Source organism: Euleptes europaea, chromosome 6 (genome assembly GCF_029931775.1).
Source record: "Euleptes europaea isolate rEulEur1 chromosome 6, rEulEur1.hap1, whole genome shotgun sequence".
NCBI classification, from domain to species: domain Eukaryota; kingdom Metazoa; phylum Chordata; class Lepidosauria; order Squamata; family Sphaerodactylidae; genus Euleptes; species Euleptes europaea.
This window is the reverse complement of record NC_079317.1, coordinates 102,074,999-102,082,279: the sequence shown is the minus strand read 5'-3', so window position 1 is coordinate 102,082,279 and position 7,281 is coordinate 102,074,999.

Genomic DNA, 7,281 nt, shown 5'->3' with positions numbered 1-7,281 from the left:
AAAGAAAAACAATTTCCATTCGTTTTCACAGCCTTTGGTTTTTTTCAGTTTGCTAAAATACATATTTGCATGCAACACAGTTGTGCAGTTTTGTAAAAGTGCAGTGTTGAATCGGTTCAAGGTCATAAGAGACTTATGATACAATAATGCCTGTGTGCACTCCATTTCTAACTAGTTAGAATTAAGCCTTTCAGCAAATGCCTTCAGGCTTTCACTTGTTCAACATAATGGAGAAGAAATGCTGTGATTAGATAAGGATGCTATACTGGGCAGTTGTGATGCAACGAAAACACAAACAAAAAGGCCAATATTCCGGGAATGTTTTTGATCTGTATTTAGAAAGGATTAGAAGGATGTATTCATGTTCTGCAGGGATAATGAAAAACTACTTGTCCCAGCAAAGGTTAAGCAGCATCTACTAAAACTACTCATTTTAAAATCAGTGGGCTTGATAGCATGTACTGAGGCAGGATTTTGTTTTTTAAAGAAATAACTATCTGCTCAGTCAACATGTTGATTTTGAGCCAACTGAGGAGAGGCTGGCAGCATTTGGAGAGAATTTAAAAGGGGACTGCTTTAAACTAAGGCAGTTATGTTTTGCTGAATGTTTCTTTTTTCCTTGTAGGTTGTATGTGTGTGTGTGTGTGTGTATGTCTGTTTATTTCTCAGAAGATTGCAATGTGGCTCCAAGCACATTGGTATTAAAAGTTTTGTTGCTCAATAAATTGTCTGTGCATCTTTTACACTCTGTGCACATGTTTCTCTTACATGCCTCGGGATGTTAAAAGGACACACTCCCTTTATGTTTATTTGCGGATTATAAAATCATGGCACAAATAATAGGGAATGAATTTTCAATAAGAGTAAACAGAATGCTTTTAGGAGATATTAGAGCTATTCAAACAAGCTTGCAACTTTTTGAGACAACAGCTTTGAGGTATACAGGGAAATTGTTATCATTTGATTTATTTCCATTAAATAAAAACACAAACAAAATAATACAAAATCAGTTCAGTATATTCAGTTACATAGATTAAACCCTAACCATGGGGACTGCAAATTGCTGTTATCTACCTCTGTTAGTCTCTTGCCATGAAAACCCCAAAAAGGGGTCGCCATAAGTCGGCTGCAACTTGATGGCACATTACACACACACACACAGGGTTTAATGAGAGGCTGTACTTACAGTACTAGACTCGCATCTCAAACATGATGAAAGAAAAAGAATACCTCTGAGAACTTGCGACATGCACTTCCCTTGCCATTGAGTAACCACAACTCACACCTACACATCTGGGATTTGATAACAGATCTTCCAGATCATAGAATTAGATTATCAAGCAGATCTGAGTCCATATACTCGGCTTTTGAAAATTAATTGGGGGAGAGTTAATCTGTCTAAACTGCAATGTTTGGTTGATGGGAATGGTTAAAAATATTTTTATTTAATAAAAAGGTGTCCACAGTTACTCAGACCACAGATCTTTTAAAATTATTCTTTAATACAAGTAGTTATAAAAACTAAAAGTGGCAGACAGCATCTGAGAGGAGATATTCTCATTCTTTCCCACACAGAAGCGAATGCCTCTTCTAAAACAGTACGTGCTGCAACACATTGTATATATAATATGTTTAAAAAGTCCTTTTTCCAAAATTATTATATGCATATGCAAATATATACAGCTTTAATTGATCAGTTAATTAAAACATTTATGATTTATTAAGATTTCTTTAATTAAATTACAACTCTAATATACATATAGCAATAGAGGTATGTCTCTGTGTGATCCACAGGCAACTGTGCCCAACTGATGGTAAAATCTGTTTCTCAGTGGCCTAAAGAAAAACATAAAATCATTGATGTTATAAACATAACATCAGAACAGGTTGCAAGGTAGATTATAGTATGTATGAACTTGATATACAGAGAATTTACAGAAATTGTTTGAACATGTCTTCTGATAATCTGGTATTACATCTACTATGAAAAATAATGTTGGTCACATGCACTGGAATAGGAACTGGAGTTGGGGGGAAAAAACGGCAATCACCAGTAAGGTTTTCAATGGGAAAGTGAAGACCACTTCCAGACGATAGGGCAATTGTATGTGGTATAGTGTTTAAAACTCTCTGGCTTCCAGAAGCATTTTAGACACAGTTGTCTGCTAAGAAACTGTTGTGATTGCCATAAAATCTCTACAGTGTCCTGATTGGGAAGTTTTCTTAGGTACATATTTATTTCATGTAGAATGCTGGCCAGTCCTGTTGGGCATCACTATCACTGTGAGAACTGAAGAACAAACTAAATGAGATGTCGGAAAGCCACAATTGGATCTACTGGCCTCATTGAATTCCCATTAATAGCAAGCATAGGAGGGGAGGATGAAAATCATATGTGTTGGGGGAAGGGTTTTTAACCCTTTCCTCATGCTTTCTTTCTGATGGCAAACCCCCTCCCTACATAGCTACTATTCGCACCAAGAGAGAAAATATGCGGGCACCCAAAAGTTTCCCCCGTCACCGCAAATAGCAACTGTGAATTGGGAAAATGGCATGGGAAGAGACAGATTTCCGCTGCTGTCAATTAGGCTTGCCAATCTCCAGGACAGTCCTGGAAATCTCCCAGAATTACAACAGAACTCCACACAACAGAAATCAGTACCGCAGGAGAAAATGGCTGCCTTGGAGGGTGGACTATGTGGAATTATACCCCACTGAGGTCTCTCCCCTGGCTCCACCCAGAAAATCTTCAGAAATTTCCCAATCTGGAGCTGGCGATCCTACCACCAATATACCACCTATAGGTATTCCTTGAAGATAGGGTTGCCAGGCCCCTCTTCGCCACCAGCAGGAGGTTTTTGGGGTGGAGCCTGATGAGGGCGGGGTTTAGGGAAGGGAGGGGCTTCAGTGCCATAGAGTCCAATTGCCAAAGCAGCCATTTTCTCCAGGTGAACTGATTTTTATCGGCTGGAGATCAGTTTTAATAGCAGGAGATCTCCTGCTACCACCTGGAGGTTGGCAACCCTACTTGAAGAGTATGACTTGGCCATGGTGGTGTTGCCAACTCTGGCTTTGGAAATTTCTGGGGATTTGGGGTGGTGCCTAGGGAGGGTGGACTTTGAGGTGGGAAAAGAGCTCAGCAGAGATGTAATTCCATACAGCCCACCCTCCAAAGCTACCCTTTCCTCCAGGGGAACTGATCAGTGTAGTCTGGTGGAGGTCACTTGTAATTATGGGAGAACTGCATGCTCCGCCTGTAAAATGGTAACCCTAGATTATATCCAGATTGGATCACTGCAATGTGGTTTACTTGTGACTGCCTCCGTAAACCTTCTAGAAGATTCAATCAGTCCAAAATCCAGCAGATAGGTTGTGAGGGGGTAGATAGAGGGATTGTATCACCACTATGCCAAAAGATCACTAGCTTCTAGGGTTGCCAGGTCCCTCTTCGCCACCAGTGGGAAGATTTTGGGGCGGAGCCTGAGGAGGGCAGGGTTTTGGGAGGGACTTCAATGCCATAGAGTCCAATTGCCAAAGCGGCTATTTTTTCCAGGTGAACTGATCCCTATCGGCTGGAGTTGTAATAACAAGAGATCTCCAGCTAGTACCTGGAGGTTGGCAACCCTACTAGCTTCCCATTTGTTTCTGGGCACAGTTAAGGTCCTAAATGGCTTAGGCAGGGGCCCCCAACTTTTTTGAGCTTGTAGACTCCTTTGGCATTTTGAGGCAGGGTGGCAGGTGCCACAACAAAATGGTTACCATGGGTAGGGTTGCCAGGTCCGTTTTCGCAACTGTCGGAAATTTGGGGGGCAGAGCCTGAGGAGGGCGGGGTTTGGGGAGGGGAGGGACTTCAATGCCATAGAGTCCAATTGCCAAAGCGGCCATTTTCTCCAGGTGAACTGATCTCTATCGGCTGGAGATCAGTTGTAATAGCAGGAGATCTCCAGCTAGTACCTGGAGGTTGGCAATCCTAACCATGGGAGGTGGCGCCAAGCACACAAATGGGGAATACAGTTACATACACACGGACGCCCAAGGGGGATAGCACACGCACAAAGAAGAATATGACCAACGGAGGAAAGGGAAGATAAAACACAGAAAAAACAGCAAGGAGGAAAGGGGTACTCTGCTGTTCTGTAGACTCCACGGCTTCGTAGCTGATCCATGGGTTCTGCTTACAGGGTTCTAGATCCTTCTCCAGCGAGCAGTGGGGAGGATCCAAGTGAAATTCTCTTTATTTGTGTGAAGGCAGCCAGTCACTTCACAATGCCCCTGCTTACTTTCCCGAGCACACGCCGGGCACCTGGAGAAGTGCCTGTGGTTGCCAGGGGGGAACTCTGGGTTTTGGTCTGAGATATCTGAAGAATCCCTCCTCCTAATCTGCCCAGCCTTCCAGTTAAAATCCTCATCCAAAGACCTGCTCTCTGTGCCCTTGCCCACAGGGATGTGTCAGGTAAAAGTGGAGCCAGAGCATTTTCAGTGGTGGCTCCTGAAACGTGTAAAGGGTTTTTAAGGCCCACCAGATACCAAACTGTTGTCACTTAGGCACCAGGCTAAAACAATTACAATTTACCCAGGCTTTTAAATGGAGGCCATCCCATCCTTTTGTTTGCTTTATGGCCTGTATATCCAACCAGAATGTTACTACTGTTTAAGCTGAAATTGTTTTACTGCTGTTTTTATGCTGGGTTTTTTTTAAATGCCTTTTACACTGTCTTTATGGCCTGGTGGGTTTATATTTCATGTTGTTTTTATGATTTCATTGTTCAGTTATTTCTATTTGGTTAGCCACCTTGATCAGGTCCTGGAGAGGCAGTCTATACATTTTAAAAATAAATATTAACTCTCTGAAGGACAATTCATAAAGCTACATGACCACACTTATAACCCAGCAAAGCAGAAGTATAGGGCAAAAAAGCAACAGAAGCCCTTCAAGATTCCAAGCTATACTATTGCAGGGGCATTTCTGGATCATAGCTGTAATGTCTGGTACTCCTGATAAATGTTCGCAGAAAACCATAGGATCCCGTTTGATCACTGTGGTCAGCTTAACAGCTACAAAACATGTTCTGTTTTGAACAAGCTCCCTACCACCATTGGGCATTGCTTTTTCTCCTATTCCTAGGGTTGCAAACCCCCAGGTAATAGCTGGTGATCTCCTGCTATTACAACTGATCTCCAGCCGCTAGAGATCAGTTCACCTGGAAAAAATGGCCGCTTTGGCAATTGGACTCTATGGCATTGAAGTCCCTCCCCTTTCCAAACCCCGCCCTCCTCTGCAGGTGGGAAAAACAACAAATTGTGACATCATTTACAATTACATTCTAGAGCAGTGGTTCCCAACCTTTTTTTGACCAGGGACCACTAGGACTTTTTTGTTCGGTGCAGGGACCCCAAGGTTCAAAATAAAAATTCCGAGAATTTGAAAATAAACTTTAATCATAACTGTTAGTTAAACATTAAACTTAGAATAATATTTGAATATATATTTTTATAATAGAGAACTTTTAATTGAAAATATTAATTTATTATGGGTTTATAACTTTGTTTCGCGGACCCTAATTTAGTTCTCGCGGACCCCTGGGGGTCCATGGACCCCCCGGTTGGGAACCAGTGTTCTAGAGATTGGAAGCACTATTCAGGCCATAGCAGGGCCGGATCTAGGGGGGCAGTGGGGGAAGGTGCCCCAGGCGACAGGCAGAGAGGGGGCGGCAGCAGAAGGAGGTGAGGAGGGCTCAGTTGCCTGAAAGAGATGGCTCGTTGTCCACTGACTGCACGCCCGCGCCCCACTGCCCCCAGTTAGGCTGCTGCTAGGAGGTGGGGGGAGGGAGAGGGAGACCTTGGGCCTCAGAGGGGACTCCCAGCCCTTGGTAAAGCAGAAGCTGTGGCTGTTAGTCAACTGAGACTATGGCGAGCAAAAAGGAGGGGGAGCTAAAGGTTCCTGAAGAGATGTTCAAAGATGTCAAGTTCTATGCAGTGGGAGAAACAGACCCCCGGTAACCTTCACTGGCTTCACTAATCTCCTTCCTTCCCCTGGCTGAAGCATCCTCTGCTCTTCCACCTGCAGGACCTTTCAATTCCTTCTCTTCCCACCTCCCCATTCAAGGACCGCACATTGACAGTGGCCATTGTAGGCTCGGGGCACGTAAGACTTTGGAGTGGGTGGGTGGGGGCTTAGGGCATGTTATAAACACTCACATGGGGAGAAGAGTTTTGGGGGCTGGTGATCATTAATGGTTTAGAATGCCTGATTCGTCCCCCTCTTTCCTGCCCCCCTGCCTTGTGCTCTCCTGAGGCACTGCAGTCCCTGGAGCAGCCTGGAGTCGAATTGTGCAGAGAAGAGGACGGGCTCTTATCTCCCCACCCTCCCCAGCTGGCAGCCGCTGCTTTAAAACTGGGAACTGTGTTATGCTTGACTTTGCCAAAGTCCATGGGTAGACCTGCCCCCCCTTATCTGATAGGCTTGGCCTTCCCCAAAGAGCCTGATTTTACACCTTGGGAAAGGGGAGGGGAACAAGAACGGAGGGACTGTTCACGTGCATTATGTGCCACCAAGTTGCTTCTGACTTATGAATCAATGGCCTCCAAAACATCTTCTCATTAACAGCCTTGCTCAGGTCATGCAAACTGAGTGTCATGTCTTCCTTTACTGAGTCAATCCATCTCATGGTGGGTCTTCCTCTTTTCCTACTTTTTCAGCGTTTCCTAGCATTACTGCCTTTTCCAGTGAGTCTTTTTCAGTGACTAAAGTACAGTACCTTCAGTTTAGTCGTTTTAGGTACTAGCAGCATAATTACCAGATAAAGCTTTTATTGGGCTGTACTTTATCAGGCTGCGAAGGACCGTAAGGTGTGTTTGTTGTTTCCCATGTCAAAATTATGTGTGCTGTATTTTTTTTTAAAGGCTGGGAAAAGGCTAGGCTGAAAAACTTTTTCCTTGGGTTGGGGTTTTATGTGTGCAGAGGGGCTGAGGGAATATTCAAACATAGATAAAATAATGTAAAAGTGTAATTATTCATTAACAGTTCATAGAGGTCAACATAATTTATTCTATCATTTAAAAGATTTGTTGATTATATATGAATATATAAAGAAAAATATGTATATAATAGATGGGGGTTTCATTTTGTACTTACGGTATACCCCCTTTCAAAAAAAATGTAGATCCAGCCCTGCCATAGTGGGGAATAAATTACATTTTCTTAGATACAAACACCATTGAGAGCAGGAAAAGAAGGACAGAGAAGTATCTGGAATGTTTCATACAAGTGCATGCAGAACA